Here is a 14,654-nt window from a genome sequence, read left to right as displayed (position 1 = left end):
ATCTTTCCGGATCAGGGCTCGAAGCCATGTCCCCTGCATTGGCAGGCAGATTCTTAACCACTGCGCCACCAGCGAAGTCCTCAGTATTTTAATTGGTAAGGCTGTATCCATGCATGTCCACACATCATCAGTTTGATGGCATTCCCCTGCTGGAACCCCAGCTCCCACCCTTTTATGCCTCATCTTTCAAATCTTCCAAAAGGAAAATTCCACGCCCCTTAAAATCATCACAGCACAACAGTGGAAAAGAATATAGCTGTCCCAGAGGCAACAAGGTCTACAGGTTTAGGCCCTGCTGAACCTTTACTACAAGTTGGTAAGGACACAACTGAGTGTGTAAACTGGAGATTGTCTGAGACCGTGGACCTCAGAACCACACAGGCCCAGAAGTTACCCTGGACAGCAAAGGGGAGTGTGGATCATTCACAAGTTGACTAGATAATAACAAGTTCTAGTATTTGGTGAAAAGAAACTTGAACAAGAGAGACAGAAATGTTCCCTCCGCCTCAAGAGCTGTAGAAAAACATCCATGGTCCTTGGGAAGGATATGGTCCTACCACAGACTACTTGTAAGATACCCTTATTTCAGGGGTTATTGCTCTGCCTATGAAAGAACCTCCAACCTGTAAATCCCAGGAGTTCTGAGAGCCTGTCCCTGCTCCTGGCCCTGGTGAACAACACTGAGATAAATGATTCTGTCATCTGAGGAAGGGGGCATGGGGTGTCCTTCAGTAGCCAGGGACGGGGATGGGGGCTGGCCCTTCTCCCTTCTCCCACATACAAGAAGCTGATGACCCAGCCGAATTACTTATTTCAAGGAGAAATGTGAAATTCTGTATGTCATTTCTATGAGCACAGGAAGTGAAAGAACCACAACATGACTCCCAGGCTCTAGTGAAAACAGAATAGAATGTTATATTAAAATCCTAACTATTTACAAGAATTAAATATTGCACTTTGCCTAGGTAAATAGGCCCTGGTGTACAGATGTCAGGTAGATGGGAGGGGGGGTCACTCCCTATTTTTGGGCTTCATGCGACCCCAGGAAAAGGCTTACAAAATTCTCTTTCCCTTAAGAGCTGGCCCTGTGCACCATGAATATCCCAGTTGTGTCCCCACCATAGAGGTAGTGGCTGTACTTGAGCTGGCTTCAGGAGTCAGATCGGCCACTGGTTCTGGTCGATGTGTCAGGGACTTCGTGACTGAATAGAAGAGACAGATATCTGTGAGGCCTCCCTCACAGAATCACAACCCACCTCCCTGCCCCCACTACAGTCTGCTCCAAGTCCTGAGCTGAATGCTTAGTCAACAGCACCCCATCTGTCATTGTCATGGGACTTTAGCATCACCAATTTTATAGAGGATGAATACGAGTCCCATAAAAGTAGCCAAAGTCTCTCCATGACAGGAATGGTCAGTGGTGGAATTGGGATCCAGTATCAACTGTTCTTCTCCCCAGGCCCATGCTTAACCCAAAGCTTCACTGAACCCCAGGATTCAGCCTCTGCCTGCCCAGACACTCACTCAGACCTGAACTTGTTGACAGACAGACCTTGTTGGCCTTCAAGAATAATTCGTTCTTTCCTGGACATACACAGCGGCAGCAGAAGATGCCGTTGGCCAGACCTAATTGGAGTTGAAGGCCACTCTCATCATGCTGGCCTTTTGGTGCTGGGGCTCTAGGTGGCAGGACAGGCGGTAGCTACTGGACAGAGGAGCACCTGTGAGGCTACCAAGAGGGCCACCTCCCAGCAGCTGGAGTCCGGCTGTCCCAGGGGTCACCAAGCAACAAGGTCTGGGGCTGACCAGGGAGCCATGGCTGCAGACTCTCTGGAGCAGCCATCAGAGAGAGTTTACCCTATCCTCAACCATCTTCTGTCCCGCCTCACCTCACTTCCTTGACAAAGGGCTCCATAGCCTGGAACCAGGCCCCAAATTGCTCCTGGGCTCCAGCTTGTAATGGTTTGCAGCCACCTGGAGCAGCTGGATCTCCCTAATTGCTTGCAGTTCCTGGGACAGAGGGAAGGACAGGATGCAGACAGGGCCCTTCAGGGGCCTTGTGGGGGTGAGGAGTGGGGCATGGGGCAGGTAATAAGTCCTAGCTCACATGGGGACCTTCCTTCCCTCCACTTCCATCCGGGCCCTGCCTCTTCTCACAGTTGGTGTTAAATAGCTCCTCCTCCAGGAAGTTGTGCTTGATGCCATCCTCCTGTGCCCACCCACCAGTGGGATGGCTCTCCTCAACTCTGTGTATCAGTTACCCAATAAATGTACGAAAGATGGGGCCAGAGAGGGTCCTGCCTGGGGGGTCTGTGGTTTCCACACCCACACCGTCCCCCAGTGAGGCCACAGCTGCTCACCTCTGTACTTTTCCCAAATTAGATTGCATTGCTCTGGAAGGCAGATGGCCAAAGTCCATTAGAAACAGCCCCCTTAGCCTGTAACTAGCCCCCTTCCACACCCCATCTCATGTTGCTTTACTGTCAGGGCCCACCAGAGGGCAGGCATGCTCAGAGGAGGACTTGGACCTGAGCCAGGCTCTGGGGTCCTGAGAAGCGGGGACAGGGGAGCTCAGGCCAGAGACCTTCTAGCCCAACACGCTCTGATAACTGATGGGGAGACTGAGCCTCTGGTAGGATGTGTTTTTTGACTTGGAAGGATAGGCTTCACTCCCCATCACGGGCAGGGTCTGAGGGAGTGGATGAGTCCAGCTCAGACTCAGCCTCCTGTAGCGTTGCAGTCAGGCGGCCCTGAGCTTCATCTGCCCAGGGAACTGGGAGGGCGGCTTATTGGGAGGCTCCTTTCACTCATGACCAGGACGGGCCTAAGTCCCTGCTCCCAAGGGCGGCTGTTAGGCTCCCATGAGAGGAGGTTTGCCACGTGCTGAGAGCTAAGGGCTCAGGGTGGGGCTGTCTCCTTCCCAACCTCAGGATCCTGCCCACGCCCCCACTCCAGGCTCCCTTTCTCGTGATCGTCCATTATGTAGTCCAGCAGCAGCAGGTGACTGAGGACGGGGACGCCACTCTGTGCCATCGGGATAGGAATGGTGATGAGCCCCCTCTCTCAGGGGCCATCTGAAGGTCCCCTGAAGCCCCTCACAGCTTCCTCTCCCGCCCCCAGACCCCACACGGAGTAACCCAGGACTCTCAGCAGCCTCCTCCGAACCCCCTCCCTTCCCCTTCAGGAGCACCAAACTTCCTCCAGTCACCTCCCAAGGCTGGTATTTGGCAGATCCCAGGTTATGCGGTCCCTGGCCCATCCCTCCCCAAATCCCTCCTTCTGGTCACTTCCAATGCAGTCAGCTCAGGTCCCGTGGTACCAGGGGCAGGTGTGCAGAGGGAAGGCGCCCCCCTCCTGGGGGGTGCCTCCAGCTGGGAGGGAGGAGCACCGTCTGCTCTGACCCCTGGGCCTCTCCCCTCCGCAGGCACTCTTACCTGCTGCTGCTGCGTCTCCTGAGCTCCCTGGAGCTCCACCTCCACGGCGGCCAACAGGGAGGTTGCCTCCTGCAGGGTGGAGGACAGTGTCATTGTGGCCATACTACCCTCCCACATTTCCCCCAAGCCGCGTGATCTCAACCCCTGGACATGTGGCCTGAGTGACCTGGTACCTCTGCTGCGCCAACCTCCAGTGAGCTCTGAGTCTAGAACAACCCCAGCTCCAACACTCACTTGTGTGTGACCTTGGCTCTGTGACCTGGCCTCCCTGAGCGTCTAGCCTTATCTGGACCGTGTGAGGAGAACTCCGCCTGCGTCCCTGGGTCTCCTGAGCGCTCAGTGTCCTGTGACTGTCATTCCTGCCCTCACCCCTCCAGGTGGAGCCATCACAAAGCTCCACACATTCTTCTCCTCCCTTGAACCTATGCATTGAACCTCCTTGTGCAGCCTAAGTACAGAATCATCTCTCTCCAGATCTTCCCGGTTAGGGGACTGAGGCCCTCAGAGGTGAGTGACTTACAGAGGGGTCCACAGAGGAGAGGCCACTACCCCTCCCAGCCGTAGGCCCTGTCCTGGGTGCCTTCACCCCGCCCCCAGCTCCGCCACTGACCACAGTCCTAACCTCTGGACTAATGAGTGTCCAAGCTCCCAGCAAGGAGCTGAGCCATGGAGGGGAATTAACAGGGTATGTTGGGGGGCCTGGTTGAGAGGCTCCTGACTGCCCTAGCCTCCTGTCCTCTGACCCTAGGCTGACCCGAGGCCATGCTAAAGCCTCACTTCCCTAAGAACCCCTCATGACATTCCCTTGCACAGAAATCCTTTTCCATGTACTCAGAAAGGGGACCCCTGAGGTGCTCTGACTGACAGGGCAGCGGGCGATCAGAGCACTAACTTCCACCTTTTTTGTGGCAACTTTTGAAGTCCAGTCAGGAAGGATCCATTAGGAATCCATCAGTTCCTCAGATCCTTCTCTTCACCATCTGGGGCAACTATCATTGCTAAAAAGGCATCAGGCGAGAATCCCTCCGGGATCGTTTAGCAGTGACTCTGTAGGACAGAGTGGGGAGTTTCAGAAAGCACACATAATCTTTCTCAGGCTGGGCAGTGCCCCACCATCCCCCTGGTCCCTGGGATTCTCGCTGTGTCCATCCCTGTTGCAGCCAGGGTCCCCTTCTCCTGCGAGGTACAGTGAAGACAGAAGGAGCAGCAGGGGCCTGGCTGAGTGAGGACAGGCTGGGCTGGTTTAGGAAGAAAGGACCCCCACCTGCACCGTCCGCCCAACAGCCTGCAGGACGATGAGTGGCAGCTGATGGGCCAGCAAGGAAGCCAGAGGACTACTAATTCTACCAGCTTCTCACCCTCCTGAAACAGTCCAGCCAACACCGCTACATCCCACGACCAAGGCCTCCTGCCCCAGACTGCCCCCACCTGCCAACACCGCTACATCCCACGACCAAGGCCTCCTGCCCCAGACTGCCCCCACCTGCCTGTAGAGCTCACACATCCCTCTTCCTGTCAACCTGGACAAGACAGACTGAGTTTCTCAGAGAACTTTTTGTGATAAGCTACCCACACCACATCCTGCCTGGTCCCCCCTCCTTCCAGATCTACAGCCTCCAGGTCACCTCAGTGATCGTCCTCCTGCTCAGCAGTTCATTTTTCCGGCATAACTTTTCAAATTGTCGGGAGCTCTTCCTGAGGGGAAGGGAAAAAAGGAAGAAAACAGGGGAATAATGTGCAGGGATTTGAGAGCAAATCCTTTTTATTTGAGTACCTGGAAAATTAATGGGCCTCATGAGGGTATCCCCTGCGTCGTCTGGGCCCAGAGGTCTCTGTGGGACTGGGGAGGAGGCTGTCATGTTGTCTCCTGGGGCCTTTGTTCCCTTCGCTCCTGAGCAGATCTGTTTTGACCGGTGTTGATTTCAGTTGGATAAAGAGTTCTGTCGCTGGAAAGTAAACACTTGAAAATCTCCCATTTGGTCCAATGCAGGATCTGACATTTAAAGATCCTGATTTTTTAAGCAGAACCACAGGCCTCAGGTCCTAGAGAGACTCAAGAGACCTGCCAACCAGGTGGCTTCCCGTCCCCAGGGTCCACTGTCTCCCAGGACCTCCCAGCTGACGGAGGGGACACAGCCAGCAACATGGCGGGTGGTGTCTTGTCTACTCTGGTGCTCAGATGGAAAGCAGCTTACTCACCTGGAAACTTGTCCCCATGTGTTTCTGAGGTGCTTTAATGGAGGGCTCTGTAGAGCCAAAATGATGGCTTGTAGAGAGGAGTAATTCCTTAGGCCTCTGCACACTTGGGGAAGGAAGGGAATGGTCAGTGAGGAGAGAGCTGGAACCCCGCTCCTCTGGCTTCTGTCCCCTCATTAACGTCTCTCCTGGATGAGAAAGATGCCCAGTGGCCCTGGGGAGGGTGCACCTGGGACCCCATGACTAATACTCCTGGGCAGGAGGGTTTTAGCTCAACCCAAGGAGGAAGTGAGCAGCCCATCACTGGGATCTGAATGTCAAGGTCAGTGTGCCCCTGGCAGGAGGGGCCTAGGGACTGTGTAGGAACTCAGGCCCCAGACTTCAATCCTGAGAGCTGAGAAAGGAGAAGGGGCAGTGCCCAGGGCTCCGGAGAGCAATCCCTGGGCCCTCCCACAGCATACCTTGGCCACCTGGATCCAGAATTCCACCACCTCGGCCCTGTTCTGGGCTGTCATGATTGGGTTCCCGAGGTAGGTGGTGGTGATAAAGTTGACCACCTTTTGGAAGTGGGTGATGGTGTTGTGGACAGTGGGCACCAGGTGCTCGTGGCCCCTTTTGGTCCCCTGGGACCAGATGGAGCTCAGGCAGTGATGGGGCACCACCTTCTTGAACAGCTCCTGGGGAGGATGCAGAGTGTCACTCAGCCGCCACACCACAGCTAGCATCTGCAGTTCCCCACGGTTCTACACCGGGGTTTCTGGTCAGAGCTGGAGCTCAGGAAGCTGAGGATGTGGCCTGAAGCTTCTTGGAGTCCCTGGGTCTGTTTATGTCCAATGAAGATGCCCGGCACAGGATGACACAGGACACAGTACTGGGGAGGGGGGAGTGGCATTTGCATCCAGCCCAGCTTCACTTCTTCCAAGCACCAGAAACCTGACTCACACCTGCCCATCTCAAGGGGCATCTTCCACTCATTCTGATCACCCCTCGGGTCTGACTCCCCATTCAGATGCACATTCTCCCATGGCTGCTACAACCAGGGTCTTTGTCTCCCATTAGACAAGTACACACCAGGTGCCTAATAAATGCGGAGGCTGTTGAGCAAATGCTGGGCAAATGCGTGATTGATCCCAGGACCTGGAAGCACTTCAGTGAGCTCACCTCCCTCCCTCAAAGGACCAGCCCCACCCAATGTACTATCTGTTCTTCCTCATTAATCTGCAAAGTCACCCTGTGCAGCAGGCCCTCTCAGTGTCCACCTCTACTGTCCACATTGGACACCGAAGATCTGGGGTTTTAAGAAAGTTGCTCAGGTCACGCAGTGGGAAGTGGGGGAGGAATAGGGCTTCGGACCCAGATCATCAGGTTCTTGATCAGGGAATGGCAGGTGTGGGGCAGCTGATGAGAAAGCTGGGTCCACCCAGCCTTCCCTGAGAGCCAGCTGCTCACCGCACCCATCAAAGTCAACTGTTCAGCCACCAGCCGGGCAGGGAATATTCTAGAATATTAGGCCTCTAACATTGAGTACATTGTGCTGTCTTATTAAGCCCTGAAAAGGGGATGCGAAAAGGAAGGAAATCAGAAAACATAAAAATTCTCATCTCCCACCCTGAAGGAAACAGTGAAGTGGGTGGAAAGAGACAAAATAATTACGGACAGTTGTGGGGAAGTCGGGGTGCAGGGGAAAGGACAGGACAGGTGATGCAGAGAGCCTTGGTTCATCCATCCACAGATCCCCTAAGCATCATTCATCATAGTAATCAAGCAGAAAATGAATAAATAGAAAGGCACTTCCTGCTGGAAAATGACATCCTTGCTAGGCTCACTGATCCCACTCTATGGGAGAAATATAAAAAAGGGGAAGCGGGCTTCCCTGGTGGCACAGTGGTTGAGAATCTGCCTGCCAATGCAGGGGACACAGGTTCAAGCCCTGGTCTGGGAAGATCCCACATGCCGCGGAGCAACTGGGCCCGTGAGCCACAATTACTGAGCCTCTGGAGCCTGTGCTCCGCAACAAGAAACTTCACGATAGTGAGAGGCCCGCACACCGCGATGAAGAGTGGCCCCCGCTTGCCGCAACTAGAGAAAGCCCTCGCACAGAAACGAAGACCCAACACAGCCATAAATAAATAAATAAATAAAATTTAAAAAATAAATAAATAAATAAAATAAAAATAAAAAAATAAAAAAGGGGAAGAAAACACCAATAACCAACCTCCATCTTTGTATACACTGGGTTTATTCTCAGAAAGCTGCTGGGATCAGCCAAAGTGCAGACAAAGACAGGAAAATGCAGGACCAGGAAGATGAAAATCAAAGGGAATATCTTAGAAGTATCTGCAAAGCCCTAAGTCTGTGTGAGGTGTGGATGGAGCACAGGTGGAACCTGCAGCCTCAAGCAGGCATATATATACATGTATCTGTACATATACATACATACATATTCATATACATGTAACTGTATGTGTATATATAAACACACGCACACACACATTTATACGTTTATCTATATATCTATTGGTGTGTGTGTGTTATTCTATGGATGGGACAAGCAACTGTAATGTCTCCAGACTCCTTTCAGCAAAGTCTCTTCCTCTCCCCCGGAGTATCCGTACCTCTTTCTGCCCCCCACTACATAACCTTAGCACAAGCATCCAAATCAGAACATAGATATGTAAAACTTTGAGTTCACACCAATTTCTCCAGTCCAACCTCACAGAGTTCTTTTTAAGCTTCTCACTTTCCATATTTGTAACTCCCTCCTATGACGGAGAGAAACTGCTCTCACCATCCTCCGTGTATTTCCTTATTTTTCCCAATACCCCTGTGGCTAACAGACCTCCCCGCCATGCTGGCTGTCCCCTCTGCCCCACCCCTGTGGCTGGCTGCTGCTTGGTCCAGCTCTGCCAATCCCACTCCCCGTTAGCCTCTGCGGTGCTGGCTGCTGCTTCTTCAGGCCTTGGCCCTGACCATGCCAGTTGCTGGGAAGGGAAAGTTAATTAATTTATTTTTGAATGGTGTGATGTAGAGATATAGCTTTTTTTTTTTTTTTTAATGGATAACCAATTGTCCCAACACCTATTCTCAATTATTTGAAATGCTATCCACAATTTTGTGTCAGTAGCTGATGATCTTTTCTCTTCTGTTAATCTTTTTTTTCTGTTTGTGACCCAATATCATCCTTTAATGACTGTGATTGTATATTTTGATACGTGGTAGTTAGAGGCCCCTCAGTATGCTTAAAGAATGTCTAGCTCTTCTTAAGCATGTATTCTTCCAGATGAGTTTTAGCATTAGCGTATCAATTTTGTTAAAAATCCTATTGTAATTTTGATTGGAATTACATTGAATTTGTAAATTATTTGGGTAAAATGGCACCTTTACCAGATCAAGTCTTCCCATTAGGGAACATGGTATGCCTTTTCGTTTATGCAGTTTTTAAAATTTCCTTCACTGAACATTTATAGTTTTTTTTGTGTGTGTATCGCACATAGAGTTTGTTCCGAGGTTTAAAAATTTTTTTCTGTGGCTGTTATTAATGAGATCAAAAGATCTTCTTTCTACGTATTTTACACATTATTAAGATTATACTGCATATACAATTCTGTATCCTGTTTTTTTAACTTAATGTGTCATACAAATTTCTTCACTAATAGTTTTTATGATTTCATAATTGTCCATCAAATTTTCATGTCATAATTTAACCATTAACATACACTTGGCTTCTTTGTATTTCTCAGTGTCATATAAAATCATCTTCAAAATTTCAAAAATTTATTGTGTGCCTTATAAAGTTGAGTGCTGCATAATTCAGAGAATGTCTGTATACTGAATATAATTTAATTTTCTTGATTACTCAAGGTTAATATAGAATCAGATTTTAATATTTCTTCCACAAGGCCTATAGAGGTGTAGGACTTTTTCCCCCTAGGCTAAAGACACTAAATTGCATTGCTTTTTGATCATTAAGTCAATTTTTATGCCTTTTTTTAATCTCTGTCCCGCTTATAGACTTCCAGTCTTCTTACTGCTATCTGCATGCCCACATGGGATAGTTTCTCATCCCACTTCTAGTTTACTGATTTTAATTTTTTATGAGTTTGGAAACCGGACTGCCAGGTCCTTTAAAATCAAATCCAAGTAAACATTAATAACCTATGAGAAAGGGCTTTGATGAATCTCTAGGAGTAATGGGCTTGATCTTTAGGGCATGGACTTTGGTGATCTCTGTTTTATTTCTGAAGAGGTCTTTTTCCATCTCTTTTATTTCCTTGGTTCTTTGCTGTACTTTAGATAGATGAGATTCTCAGATAGCCAAGTTACACCTGAATGAAGTTTCATTACAATTATTAGGTTGGCAACGTAACATGAAAATGCCCCGCTCCCTTTCTTCTGCTGAATTCTGACTCTCTACTTCCTTTTTTGTTCCTTTCACACTGTGCATCAGGCTTGGTTCACTCAACCTAGAGAAACTGTGACACGGGCTTCAGATGTGTGGGATAAAGTCCAATTGAAACCTTTATTTCCCCTCACTTTTCTTCCTCTCAACTCTTTTTTTTTTTTTTTATAATTGAAAACTCTTTACATTTCAAATCAACAAAGATATAATTCCATTATATTTTTAAAAAATTCATCTCTTGTCTGAAGCCATTTTGGATTCAAAGAAATTAGGGGTATTCCATTATATGAAAGAAAATAAAGACAGTTTACACAACTCTACTGTTGTCTTCCCTTTACTCATTGCTACTTGATAAGGGCTATGGTACCAAACCATGACTGTGTGGTCATTCTCTGTAAAGGCCAATCATGCTCCCTTTGCTGCCAATAGCTCCTCCTAATATTTAACTCCCTTGTAAGTACTTAGGTGCTTTGAGTAAGGGGATCTGCAGGTTCAATAAAACCCATACAATACTGGAGAATCGACTCAAACTTCTTGTCTTATTAGTGGTGGGTCAGTGGTGTCATGTTTGTATTTGGGTACAATAAATACCCTTGATGATGACAGAATTGTAATTTCTTTAGTATACTGTCTTTGAAAAAAATGTGTCAACAATGAGTGCAAAATAGGTGGTCATCAATGTTTGTGATTTCAACTTTAGATCAACTTAGAGTTTCCTTTACAATGCCATTCCTTAGTCATCTTTTAATACATGGAATTGTGACATACTTGCATTTGCTGGTGAATGAACGTTTTAAGCTCTTACACAATGGCCCAGCCTACCAGTCAAGAGTTTATTTTTGGCAGCATCTTCATTTACGGTATTTGTTTATATGACTGAACATTTCACTACATTTTTATCACCATTTATAAATATGAATAGAAAATGGAAATGCTGATACTAGTGATAAGAAACATAGTTTTCTTAAATTTACTACAACTGAGCAAAGATGGAGTCATTAACTGTATACAAAGCAGTGACTCTAATTAGGACAAAATCAGAAAATATAATACAAGCTGGAAGTACTTTTTCAAAGATCAGATCTTAAAGGTGAGTTGCAATTAGGAATTGAATAGTGATTTTCAGCTCTCTCGGGGAAAAATGCTCTTGTAATATACTGTGTATTTAATTTTTTTCATAATCAACTTTTGTATATGTGTTCAGGAGTGTATGAATAAACTAGGAGGGAATGGGTTGGAAATAAATTAGGGTTCCACCTGTAGAAAGTTCCAAATGGAACTTAATTTTCCCCCCTTTCCCAGTCAAAATGTCTTTTACAGAATTTACATTGTCAATACAAAGTACCTTCAAACTCTGTAGAGAACTGAGGAAGAGGTCTGTGCCTAAAAGTGTCTGTGCCAGACAAACAGATGTGCTTTTTGCCTGTTGCTTTTGCCCACTAAAGAGCTCTGCTGCTAAAACTGAACAATTACAGTGGTTTCTTAATTTTCAGGAAGAATGGATTTAAAGGTTTGCATTTTGTGAATTGTTCTTAAATGTTTGATACTTTCTATCTTGTGAAGAGTTGCCAACAAATTTTAAACGAAAAAAGCAAAATCAACTATACTTCAATAAAATTTTAAAAAAAAAGGAAAAGGCAGACATATTATTTCTTAAAATACATTTTTTAATATGTGGGAGATCTGAATAAACATAATATAGCCAAATTTAGTGTTAGTAAATTTGTGTCAAGTCCATGTGGAAAAATTAAATCCATCAACATTTCATAGGGTTCCACAATGACTACCCTAATTTCTAAGTCCTGCCACCTGAACTAGTTTGAAAACCAACACTTGACACCTCTGACTGCCTTTTGTTATTCTGGGGGAAAGGAATGTTATTAGTTCAGTGGTACAAAGTAATATTTAAAATAAATTTAAAAGACCAGAGGAGTAGAGTACATGTGAGTGTATGAAAAATAATGTAACAATGGCTACTGCTTCCCAAGCACTTATTATTTAGCAGGCTTAGTGCTAAGTATTTTGCAAACATAATTTGATTTGATCCTTACAACCATCCTGTGAGGTAACATCACCCATATTAGATAGATGAAAAAAAGAAGGCTCAGAGACTTGCTCAAGTTCACATAGCTGGTAATTGGTGAGTGACACTGAGATTCAAACCCAAGTTTCCAGATTCCAATCATGATCATGTTGTAATGCCTCTGTGTGTGTATAAAATTTAAAAAAAAAAACGTTTTAGAATTGATATGCAGTAAAGCACACAAATCTTTTTACACATGTTAACATTTGTAATCATTAACCAAATCAAGATATTGACCATTTCCAGTAACCCAGAAGGCTCCCTCCTGCCCCCTCTCAAGTCAATTCCCCCAAAGTAATCACTACTCTGCCTCCATCACCATAGACAGATCTGTTTTAGAGTAATCTAACTTTTTGGAGTTATCACCAAAAAATTACATCTACCAATCCTTCACCCTGCCATTTTAGCCGTAGTATTCAAAGCTGCTCTAGTTCTAACTTTTCAAGCACTCACTGTAGAGACTAGCTTTTGGAAATGGTTTCATATTCAACCTCCTGTGTTATTCTGAAATTCATACTAACTTTGGGGGGGGAAAAAAAAAAGTCCTGAAGCAGATTCAAAGGACTTACCAAACCAACCTCTCTTAGAAACACCAAGGACACAGGTTGCTTGACTGAAGTAATTTGGCTTATCTATTTCCAATCACGGCTTCTCATTAGGGACCGGATGACCCCAAAAGGTCGTCTCAGTTGATGGAAGGAAAGACTAACCAGGAAGAGTATGTGACAGTGGTTGCTTTGCGTCATCTTACAGCCCATGAGGAAAACGTATGTCCAGGTATCTTCCACAGTTGGCTTGCTCTTCTATGATGCAAGGGAAAGAACAGTCAAAGGGAAGAGGATCTAGGTGGAGGCAAATGGGGTAAATAGGACCTTCAAGGAGGCTTTAATATGGGGGCTTTCTGTGCCTTGCCCACTAGCTCTCAAAACCGCATTACTTCTTGCCCAACCTGGCAGTGACAGGAGTGTCACAGCTTCACCTCAGGCTCTCAGGCTGGCGTTGGTGAATTTCAGCGGTGATTCTAGACAACACAGTCGGCCTTCTCTCTCTTCCCTCCCCACCCCCAACCCCCCAGGGCTGCCTTTTGCACCTCATCCCTGATTCCCACCTCAGCCAACTGTGGCGTTTCAAACAGTCTACAGATTACAGCTCAGCATCAAGGAAAGAATAACTGACATTTATAAGGACCAATGGCTCACCTGTGCGTGTGAGGTGACTGAAGTGGGGGAGGGGGGCATCTAAAGGAACGTTCCGGCCCTCAAAGCAGGAGGACTGGCCCAGAAATGGGCGCACGTGACAACAGCATCACCCAGCGCGATCTCACCCCTGGCGGCAGAGCTGAACTATCTAGGGCCTGGAGATCTATTGAATTCCCCTTCCGCTTCCTCACAAAATACCAAGGACCCCGCCAGTCAGAGGCCCCTGAGGAAAAGAGGAATGCCCAAACCTCACAGGGCGGCAGAGCCACGGTTCACCTTCTCCACGCAGAGAAGGGTTTGGTCTCCGTTCTCTCTCGAAGCTGCTCATCACCCACAAACTGTGGAGAGGGCAGGGCTGCCCGTTCTTTGGAGGGTGCGACGGCCCCGTCGCGAAGGCAGCGCCACCGGGAGGCCGGGAGCTGCGGGTTCCCGGGTGCCGGTCAATTGGGCGCTGGCAACGCGGGCCAGTGATACCCAACCGCCCCACCCCCCCGCAGGGGAAGCTGGGAACTCTCTGAGCGCAGGGCAGGGGTCGCCCTTAAGGCCTCCGGCCTCGCCCTCCGCGCATGCTCCGCGCGGCCCCGCCCCCAGCCGCGTTCGCCTCCCAGCTGAGCGCTTACTTCAGGGCTGAGAGCTGACGAAGAGCTGAAGTGGAGAGCTGGCGTCTGTGAGGCGGCCGCTGACAGGAGAGGGCCGCCGCGCTTTGCCGGGCGCAGTTTCACCGCAGGCAGCGAAGCGCGGCGAGATGCTCGGGGAATGGCGGGCGGCGCCGGCCTGACAGGAGACCCCGGGGCCTGGGGCTTGACCCCCACGTGCCAAGAGCACCTCGGAGCGGCAGGTAAGAGACTGGCGAGCCGGGCGGGAAAGGTGGCTTCGTGAAGGGCGGGCGTTCGTCTCCAGCGCCTGAGCTCCAGGGAGAGGGACGGGGCGAGCGGGAGACGGCGAAGTGGGCAGCCAACGGAGCCCATGGCGATTCGGCTACTGATTTATTTTGTGTCCTGAAGTTTTCTTTTATGAAGGATTTGATAAGAGCTGAGAGAAAGAGTACTTGAATAACCGTAAACTTACTCAAAAACTTTTAGGAGAAAAATTCTGTTGGGCAGACTCCTAGTACGCATTTCTTTCTGTACTATTCTCCTTTAACCACCACAGAGTTGACAAAAATTAAATTTTAATCTCCTCGGTGAAATAGCAAACCACAGCTTTTCTAGAGACAATGAGCCCTTTGGCAAATTTTAAAAATTCGATTATGTAAATATTTTCAAGTTTTACAAACATTTCTCACTTTTGTGAGTAACTGCAACTTTCTGAGTGTGAGAACTTTATCGCTTCCCCCCCCACCC

At 48.2% G+C, this 14,654-nt stretch overlaps 1 long non-coding RNA gene across 1 annotated transcript; it reads right to left on the bottom strand.

The window, feature by feature from the left end:
• Positions 1-11,710: 11,710 nt before the first annotated feature.
• LOC132362964 (uncharacterized) lies at positions 11,711-13,859 on the bottom strand. The gene is made up of 3 exons (XR_009502522.1): positions 13,560-13,859; positions 12,682-12,915; positions 11,711-12,233 (listed from the first exon to the last, which is right to left on the bottom strand). It is a non-coding gene; the product is annotated as an uncharacterized LOC132362964 (long non-coding RNA).
• Between the last annotated feature and the right edge of the window lie 795 nt (positions 13,860-14,654).

This window comes from Balaenoptera ricei, chromosome 3 (assembly GCF_028023285.1).
Source record: "Balaenoptera ricei isolate mBalRic1 chromosome 3, mBalRic1.hap2, whole genome shotgun sequence".
Lineage (NCBI taxonomy): Eukaryota > Metazoa > Chordata > Mammalia > Artiodactyla > Balaenopteridae > Balaenoptera > Balaenoptera ricei.
The sequence above is the reverse complement of the archived record's forward strand: the minus strand, read 5'-3'. Positions and strand labels throughout refer to the sequence as shown.